The sequence below is a fragment of the Eumetopias jubatus genome, unplaced genomic scaffold (assembly GCF_037043125.1).
Source record: "Eumetopias jubatus isolate StellerSeaLion01/CBP00866 unplaced genomic scaffold, mEumJub1_p1.0 scaffold_4, whole genome shotgun sequence".
Lineage (NCBI taxonomy): Eukaryota > Metazoa > Chordata > Mammalia > Carnivora > Otariidae > Eumetopias > Eumetopias jubatus.
Window position 1 is genome coordinate 34,398,679 of NW_028274810.1, and position 10,114 is coordinate 34,408,792.

Sequence of the window (10,114 nt, forward strand, 5' to 3'; positions counted from 1 at the left end):
TTCCTGTTGGGTGACCAGGAATTCCGGCATTTCTGTTAAGCATTAAAGACAAATAGAATGAGTAGGTGGCCTCCTTGGTGAAAGAAAGGGGACTTGTATTTGGATCTCCAACGCCCTTAAATAGGGGCCAATTTTGATTCTTTTTTTTAAAGTGTCTTAGTGAAAGCTCTTAAACCACTGAAGATTTTTTTTTCCTTTCAAACATTTCAGACTCGCGGATTCCCACCAGTCCCTCAAGGCTTCCCCATCCCCTAACTCTTCTCTCTGCTTCATCCCTCAGTGAGGGGAATCTCATTTTCTGCCGCTGCTGCCGTCCAGGGTGAGCTCGAAGGCAACCTTGCTCTGAAGAAAACAATAGCGGCAAACAAAAACTAAACCGTGGTTGGATATTTGGGGGGAGTGTTTCCTTTTCATTCCCCACCCCCCGTCTTTTTTCTTAAATGAGTTCTAAGAAGCAAGTCATCAGGCAGAAAATCCAAGGCTTGGATCTCCCTGCCCTGTTTTAATATTCCTTCTGAATTCAAATGAACCATTTCCTTTTACACAAAATCTCCGACAAGGCCACACTTCTTTTGTTATCAGAGTGTTGTCATCGGCAAGCCTGCTTGGCTCTCATAAAGGCAATTTAGCACCTGACGAGTGCGGGCCTAGATCTGCCTCGCAAATCAGGGCGGCGGGGGAACTCCAGGGAGGACGGCGGGTTCTGGGGACACCTTAGGTGCATCTCTCATCAGCTTCCCCGGCGGGACCCGGTTTCTCGGGGCAGCCGGTGCTTTCCTCCCGGGAAAGTCCGGCCCACGGCAGGGACACTCGGCGGGCGTATCCTGACCCCCAGTGGCCGGCCCTGTCATCGGACCCCCGCCGGTTCCCACTCCTGCGGGATCCCGGGTACCCGGGCCCCCATTCGCTTTAATTGACAATTAAAACAAACTTCGGTTCTCACAGAATCCGACCGGGTGGAATTTCGCAACGCGAGTTTCACAATTCAATTCCCTTGAAGCAAAACCGACGGTTTTCCCTGAGGTTTCACTCCACACCTCTGCGTTGGTGGTTGAACTTCCCCCTCGAGTTTCTCTTCCCACACACACCACTTTACTTCAGAGGCAGCCATGGAGACAGTTTCGGTATGTTTCTGGGGGTCCCCGGCTCGTGCCCGCCCCGGTGCTGAGTCGGCGTTTCCGCGACGCCCCGATGCGACCCCGCGCGTTTCCGAGCGGAGCGCGGAGCCGGCCCCCAGCCCGGAGGGGGCGCTTGTGGCTCCTGCCCGCCCGCCGCCCGCATCGCACCACCTGGATCAGGCTTGCGGGCCCGGGAATGGAAGGCAGTCAGCCCCGCGGCCGGGCCGGCCGGTGGTAGGGGTGCCCGACTGAGCAAGCAAAAGTGCAGCACGCCGCGGGTCGTAGTTTTACTGAGAAATATTTGCTGTTTATCTGAAGTTCAAATTCAACTGGGGGTTCTCTTATTTTATCCGGCAACCTCACGTCCTCGTTTTGTGGTTTTACAGACCAGCTGCTGACCAGACTCTTGGATAGTCCAGGGGGTCTGGGTGCCCCCTAAGAGTCAGGCAAGAATATATACACATATATTTATATTCTTATATAAAAATATATTCTTTCAACAATAGGAAAATAGAGAGACTGTGGTTCTGTTAGCCTCTCCTGAGGATCAGACCCCCTCGGGCATTGACCCTTTCTCAGACCTGTTAGCCCTGTTCCTCCCCTCCTCCCTCCCCATTTCTCCAGAGGGGAAGCAGGCCCCTGTCCTGAACGGGGTCCCTTTCCCACAGTCAGCCTTCCAGAGGATCTGCAACCCGTGTCCTCACCCACAGATGTTGAAACAAAAGTCACAACCAAGGTAACTATTTTTAGGGGGTACCAGATTAAACCGCAGCTGGGTCTTTAAGAGATAGAAGTGCCTACATTCTGAACTGCTGTTCATATCCACTGAAATGTTAAAAAGGTCAAAAACCAAGTTTTGCGTTACTGTTATCTGTCGGCCATTAAAAAAAGGGGGGGGCTATTGCCTTGGGAATACTGTACATATCTGTTACCAACAACTCTGAAAACCACCTCTGCAAGCTTGTCAGTTAAACCAAATGTTAAATGGAAAATATTTGGCGGGATTTAAAATTAGACCCACACACATTACTTACAGATGTTTCCATGAAAAACACTTGAAACTGAACCACACCAAGTAATAAACCCCACAATGGTGTATTTTTTATACCCCAAGTTAATTTTTATTATATAAGTAGCCATATGAAGAAGGTATTGCATACTGCTTAAATTAAATACGGAGGAATGAAATCAGCAGTATCCCTTTACAGCATATGGCCCAGCAAATCAAATTACAAAGCTTTCCACATCTCATTAACTGCAATGAGTACAGTGAGTTTTCTAATAAGTCACATCTTTTTCATGTGAGTGGTGAGCAGTGACTTATTGTAAGAATTCACAGGATGACCCTTGTGCTGAAATTAAGAACTAATCTAAAATGGGCAGGGTCATCTGGTCAAGACTGATCATAACATTTCCTCATTATTGTTTTAGTTGGCATTGAAGCATATGTTTTCCTGGTGCCCCAGCTGAAAAATGCCTTTGATAATTTCACTGACAGCAAATAACCCACACACTGCCATTTAATGAGTTCGGGCAGGATTAGCTGACAATAAAGAATATAGTATAAATGTTTTTATTAGAACTGATTTATTTTTTAGCTGCAAAAAAAAAGGAGAAGAAGAAGAAGTCACATGGAAACGCTGAGCTGACTTCCTCTCGAGATGGCCCGGATGGCCTTGGCCGTGATGCAGGTAAGGAGGTGTATACTGTGAGCCCAGGGCTGGCCAAGACCGTGCCTTTGGGCTGCAAATGGTGAAAAGGCAAATACCAGCTGGAACCCACACTCAGATGTCGGGTTCCTCCTTTACACAACAAGGAAAAAAATACTTCTACAATTGCTCATCATGTGGCCTTTGGTTGAGATGAATTACCAATTTACAACCTCTTGTGTTTGGAGAGAAGGAAACTGTGCTCTTCTGAGGCGAGAATCGGGAACCTAAAATCATTCAAGCCTTCTTGTTTATAAGGCCAGAGTGAGGCCAAAAATCCATTTCCTTCTGTGCTCTAAGCCCTTTCAACGACGAGTTTCTCACCATCTGCACTAATAAATATGGACTGGTGTGTGTATAACCATACACTGAGGAGAAGGGATTTTAAATGGTTGCAAATTTCTCTCCTGCTGAGATAACAGCAGTTTGCCTGTGAGCCTCAGTTGTTACACATTAAGAATGGGCATTTGGCTTCTTTTCACACAGCTGTGAGAGAAGGGGTAGGTTTCTACTAGAGAGAAAAGGGGTCTGTTCTTAGGGAGACAGGCTTGCTAGTGGCATCTTGCCCAGAAGCTCTTTCTTCCCAACTCCAACGGTGGGGACTGGAGACAGCATAAGCAGACCAGTCCCAGCGCTGGGAGGTAGGGGATCGTCGGCACTGGTGAGGTGAGCCCTGACACGGGGGCCATTCGCCCCCAAGCCTCAGCAGAGGCCAAAGGTATCAAAATGGAGGCAAGACCAGGAAGTTAATGTAGCCAGCGTGTAAGAAAGTTATCCTCGAGGCCAAGATGAGTTGCTGGGGGGATCTGGAAGCTTAGGCACACGTGGTCATAGGAAAAGCTGTCCAGGGAAGATGCCAAAAACCACCAGTAAGAAAGTAGTAGAGGTTAGCAGGGCCTGGCCGTGATGCAGCATAGGAAAAGCTCCCAGGACTAACTGAGCCTCAGAGGTGTCCTCCCAGACAGAAAGACACGACTCCCTGTGCACAGCATAATACAGGATGCAATTATGGGAGCTTCCAAGAGACTGCCTGGCAAACTGGAAAAGTCGAGGGAGCAGGAGAACAGCCACATAAAGGAGCACCCCAAACATCTGTACATCAGGGGGCGCACTCTGGTGAATGCTAGGGAGCATAAAAAGATCCTTCGGTCCAAACACTTCTAAATACATCCTCCGCCAGAATGCAGCCTGCTCCCAGATGGGAATATGGAACCCGAGTCTCCTCCCTCCCCTCTCAGGTGATGAAAATGTGAGGGGAAAGGGCCCCGGAAAGCAAGGGGGACTCTGAAGCATCACATCCAAGGGAGGAGACAGAGAGCGAGAACTGGAATGGAAGCCAAGGATCAGCCACTGAGCCCAGGCAGACAGTGGGACCAGGTTTGGAAGACAGGGGCGAGAGAGATCACTCAGGAGGGGAGACACTTTCAAAGCAGCTACAGCTGGGCCTGTGGGAGGAGAAGGAGCTGATAAGGGTGCCAAGCCTTCTGGAACACCCAAGACACAATGCTGGGGTAGGGGCCTGGGGATGTTCAGTACAATCCCTGGTATAAATACATTCCTTCTCCCCCAATCCCTAGTGAGAAGGGATTAGTAGTCACCCCCCCCCCCAGGCAACTGTTCAGGAGAATGGCATGGGGTTCACCTGTAGCGTTCTTCTAGGTCTTCAAAATGAAACCCTCATTAGTCTCTCTCTTCTAATTTCACCTTCCCGTTGTAATTGAACCCGCCAAGCCCTCGGTTACTCAGACCCTAGCTACTTAACTGGAACAGAGACAAGAACAATCCCTGAGTATTGCTAGGTAACAATAACAAACTAACTAATATTTGCACAACTTTACAGTTTACAATGTGTTGTCATAACGTTCCTCATTTGCTCTTCATTACCATGCTATGAAGGAGGCGATGCGACCGGAGCTAGGAAGTGAAAGAGCCAGATCTCAGACCTGAGTCTTTAGACTCCAAGCCTGGTGTAATTTTTTATTACAGCAAATAGCTTTTATGTACTATTAAGATAACACAAAAATGCTCTGGTGGTCTGAGGAAATATCCATGTTCTGCTTCGAGAGAATGTATTCAGGGCTGGAGGCAAGGTTCTCCAGAAGAGCCCATCCTCTCCTAACTTCCCTCAGAACGTGTCTAAATCTAAGTGTATATGATGGGCTTTTTCCTCCCTGGCTGGTACAGACAGGGCAGTCTTGCCAAGATGACATCCTTAAGACGGATGATTTCTGGGACGCTCCCTGCCCACCTCCTTGGGGGCTGCTTGGTGACTGTGCTTGGAATCAGAACCATGGTTGCTTTTGTGGCGAAAGAAGAACATAAGAAAACAAATCATGTAAAGACTTGAACGACAGACCAAAGGACGGTAATAATGAACCCGCGTGGCTTTTAAAGAAGCGTCAACCAGGGAAACTGCCCAAAGGAACTGGATCGGAGTTACCAGGCAATGCCCTCCCTTGCTCCTCTGCCTTCCTTCCCCCACTTCTTCCTGTTTTTCCATCCCCACCATTGACGATGCTCAGCTTATAGTCACTATCTAAAGAGAATAGGAAACTCACTCCTCTCTGCATTCTTGGCCCCTAGTTCTAGCTGGTGAGCAGGGTCCAGCTTACAGAGGGTCCTTGCGGAAGAAATAAAGGCTCCAGATGAATGTTAAAGGTTAGTTGTGCAAGTAGATTATAAAAATTCTGCTCCGTGTAGGAGGCTTTGGAGACCTTGCCCTCTACCACAGTTTCTGGAACTTGGTATTAGACTCTCCCCATCCATTTACCCAAAGCATCCAAGCATAGTACAGAATGCCCGGGGCACACTTACGCAGATAATTGACATAGGCAATATGTTAATGAATAGGAAAACAGTTTAAACCTGGGAAAACATTCCTCCTGTTCCTTCTTTTCGCCTTTCCCTGACCTCCCAAGTGCTACATTTGGCCCTGTGCTATTTCTTGCAACCAGCCTTCCTCCACTCCAGCCAGCAGTGGCTTCTGGCATTCCCTCCATTCTCCCTCCCATCACCTCCAAGCTCCTGCCTAAGATACCCACAAGCGCTATGAGCATGTTTTCTGTGCTTTCCATTTTCTCCTTCATGTTTTCTGTGCTTTCCATTTTCCTTTGAAGTTCCTCTCCCTGGCTCAGAGAAGACTCCATAGTACTGTATTCCCAAAACTGCAGATTGCCAGAGCCTTGACATGTATACTGTGTGTGATTGAAAAATTCAACAATTATTCACAGGTTAAGATTCATACAGTCTTCGGGGCTGGAAAGGACACTTGAAGCAGAATTTGTCAGTTTTTCAAACATTTCTCTAGCTTCTGACAACTTTTGTCTGTAATGTGAGGGTGCCGGACCTCTGTTTCTAATGTTCTAGAAGTCAGCAGCTTGCTTAAAGTCACATAGTTGGAGTTCCAGTACTAAAATCTGGGCCATAGGTGCAGCTTCCTCCCTTCTTAAGTCCACACTCTTCATTCCATCACTTGTGTGCGTATAAGCATGAGCCAACTTGCCTGCCCTCACTCTGTTAGAATGCTAATCAGTTTGAGATCAAGGAGCAATTCTTCTCTTTATATCCTTAAATACTTAACATAGTATTGGCTACTGAATCGCATTTTCTTAATTGCAAGTGCAGATACTCTACCTTATCCATATCTGTATCCACCCACCACAGACCACCACCCCCTCCCTTGATGCGTTGCATGTCCAAGATACTTGATAAATGCTTTTGAATGACTAAAGGAAGGAAGAACCTCCTGTATTTGGTTATCTCAATGAGCACTGCTTGCCAGTTGATTGGAACGAGACTCCCTAATGCTTAAACTAGGTACACCTTCCGGATGTGTTCCCCCATGGTCTTGGCTCCACCATTAAGTAGCTGTATCACTCGGCAATTACACAACCTCGCCTCACCTGCATTTCCTCATCTGTAAAATGGGGATAAAATAGCACTTACCTCATAGGATCACAGTCAGGATTAAATGAGAGAATCCACAAAAAGCCCCGAGAAGAGTGCCTAGCAATACATAGCAAAATGCTCAGTAAATATTAGCTACTGTTATTTTAAACTTTATCTAGCATAAGCTTTATTACTTATCACTGTGATTCTTACTTAATCGGTTGACTTTTCAAAGACTGTAAGCTCGTGTCAGTCTTGATCCTCCCAGCACGGTGCTCTGGCAGGGGCTGAGTGGTCAATAAATGTCTGAATGCACCCATCCATGCAAGGATGGGAATGTTTATAGCTGACACACATTTCCACAGCCTTTGGACGCCCTAAATATTAGTGTTGACTCATGCTCCTACAGCATTCGAGAAGCAGGTAGTGGACCGATTGCCAAGTGGTAAGAAGCACGGAGGGCAAAGCGGAGAGAACAGACATGAGTCCCGGCCCCCACTTACTGGAATGTGATCCTGTGTGACTTCTGTGCCTCTTTTTCCTCATCTGTAAAATGGGAAGAATAATACTAAGAGTAGTACCTACCTCGGAGGGGTTTCGTGAAGATTAAACAAGTTAATGTTTGAAAAGCCCCTAGCATTACATCCATGTTAGCTGCCACCACCATCAGCAGCAACATGGCCTGTGAGTAAAGACACGACACAAAGGCCTGAGCGTGAAAACAGGCATGTGGCCCTGGACTCGCAGGAAAACATCGTGTGGCAATTACAGAGAATCTGGGGGGTGGCCGAAAGGCAGCGCTCAAAATGAACATGAAACCGTGCCGTGACAATTTAGCTGTCGTTAATGCACTGATGAAATGTTGTAGGTTCACACTGTCAAGGCCACACTTAAGAGTTGTGGGCTACGGGAGAGGGTTTTCCGAAGAGTGTCTGATTTGCAAAATGCAAACACCGCAGGGCCCACCAGCTCCCACCACAAACCCTGCCCTCCAAACAGGTGGAAGCACATCTGGGCCCAGCGCCCCTCCTCGAGTCTGGAGTCCCGTGGCCCCAGGACCATTCTTCCCTCCTTGCCGGCTCCTCCTGACCTGGGTTTTCTCCTCATCAGTGCAAGGCCCCTCCAGAAACTCGGGGTGGCCGTTCTCTTCTTTGCTGCGGTGTCTCCAAAGCCATGGGGCTCGGGGAAGCCCACCTGCCCTAGACAACAGTGGCCCTCTTGCCAGACATCCTCGTCGCTGGACCACATAGCAGCAGGGATGTCTGAGGGCAGCAAGCAGGCTCCTCCCAGGTTGCCACCCGGCTCCAGCAACAAGCAGAGGGACGGTTTCCCACCCCGCTCAGGGAAGATGTGGGGCTCTCCGTGACTCCAGGAAACCTCCCGAAAAGGCACCTTGGGTCTCAGAACAATTGAAGACCCAGAATGGGATTGGGGGAAGGAATGTGGAGAGCTTTGCCTCTTCTGTTTTCTGCTCTCCATCACCAAGACGGCTTCCGCTCCCCCCAGCGGCCCAAACCCAGGAGGTGATTTGCAGCTCATCGCACTTAGCCCCAGATTGCTTTTAAAATTATTCATGATTAGCCATCTCACCACTATCTACCTGCCTCAAGATTAGATGCTGCCCCTATCTTACAACCCTCTTTGAAGGGCCTGAAATCAAAATCTCCTCATGAATGGAATTTATCTGCAAATATGTACGGTGGCTTCTTATCAGAGAGCTCTTTTTTCAAGTCTTTGCTTAATCTACCTATCTAATGTATAACATGCAAATTATATTGCAAATCCTATGTTAGGTGCAGAAAGAAAATCACAACAGAGCATGTGGTGGTTCTGCTACAATCAGCACCTTATTTGTTGTATCTACCGCTGATCATGACCTTCCGATGTTTATTACCCCTACCCCTTACATATGCACACAAATCGAAATGGGTCTCTGGAGATGCCTCATGAATAGGTCAACTTTGCTCAAGATTCATGGCTCTTATGTAATACTACTTACTATTAAACACTTTTGTGCCTACTTAAGTAATCTTAGCAAGATGTTAATAAATGAATGTTATGTTCTTGGGATAGATAGCCACACTATTGCATCGTGATGCCAACGGGAAGGCAGAGAGAGGTGCCTGGCTGCCAACAGAAGTTAAAGAATTTGGTATCAGGAAGGGTCTCAGAAAGGACCCAGAACGTGGCCCATTAGGTTTCTCAATCAATAGAGCAGCTAGTCATGTGCTCACTGTCTGAGTCTGGGGGGCAGATTCCATCCATGTAACATACAATTTAAAACATTTTCTTGGTCACCTTCACAGCCGCCTGACTGCTCTGCTCCCGTTTGCTCGCCGGGCCCGGCCCGTCCTCGCCCCCGCCTCGGCCCGCTGAGCTTGCCCTCTCCCCACCCGCAGACATGTCCGAGGCCAAGAATGGCCCCGAGTACGCCTCCTTTTTCGCAGTCACGGGCGCCTCAGCCACTATGGTCTTCGGCACCCTGGGTACCGCCTATGGTACAGCCAAGAGTGGCACCGGCATGGCGGCCATGTCCGTCATGCGGCCAGAACTGATCATGAAGCCCATCATCCCAGTGGTCATGGCTGGTATCATCGCCATCTATGGGCTGGTGGTGGCAGTCTTCATCGCTAATTCCCCGAATGATGGCATCAGCCTCTACAGGAGTTTCCTCCAGTTGGGTGCTGGCCTGAGTGTGGGCCTGAGCGGGCTGGCGGCTGGCTTTGCCATTGGCATCGTGGGGGACGCTGGTGTGCGTGGCACCACCCAGCAGCCCCGGCTATTTGTGGACATGACCCTGATCCTCATCTTCGCCGAGGGGTTCGGCCTCTACGGTCTCATTGTTGCCCTCCTCCTCTCTACAAAGTAGCCCCTCTCCGAGCGCGCCAGTCACAGAATATGATGTAAAGCCCAACCCCTCATTCCAAAATGAACAGCCTGACACGCATGCACGGGGTAGCTGCCCCCCCCCGATAGTTGGTCTTGTAAATGCACAGTGTCCCAGTGCCCATCGTCTGTTACCCCGGCCTTGCCCCCACCCGCCCCGTGCCGTGGACATCTGGGCCCACTCGTTACCCATCCAGGCCCCCGGCCAGTGAGGATGCAGGCCTCTGCCTCCCCCACTCATCTGCCCTAGAGTGCTCTGTGTATAAGGATGAATTAGAGTTGTCATTTTCTCTTCACTGGATGTTGATTATTTATAAAGATTTGATCTCTTCATCCGTCTGTGGAACAGCCCTCCGTCTCCCAACTATATAGTAATCTTAGGTAGTGTTGCGTTGTGGGGTTACCGTTTGCTCCGAGACTCATTGGATGGAACCACCCTCCTCCAGCCCCGCCCGCCGGGGGCCGCGGGGCCAGTGCGCTGGGCCTGTCAGGCCCTGAGCCGAGCTGAGTCCA

General features: G+C 49.1%; 1 long non-coding RNA gene and 1 pseudogene across 1 annotated transcript; both read left to right on the forward strand.

Moving 5' to 3' along the window:
• The first annotated feature begins 1,036 nt into the window (after positions 1-1,036).
• Positions 1,037-8,735, forward strand: LOC148164509 (uncharacterized). The gene is made up of 4 exons (XR_015767972.1): positions 1,037-1,124; positions 1,787-1,854; positions 2,717-2,809; positions 7,125-8,735. It is a non-coding gene; the product is annotated as an uncharacterized LOC148164509 (long non-coding RNA).
• Positions 8,736-9,056: 321 nt separating this feature from the next.
• LOC114208485 (V-type proton ATPase 16 kDa proteolipid subunit c pseudogene) lies at positions 9,057-9,665 on the forward strand (annotated as a pseudogene).
• The last annotated feature ends 449 nt before the right edge of the window (positions 9,666-10,114 follow it).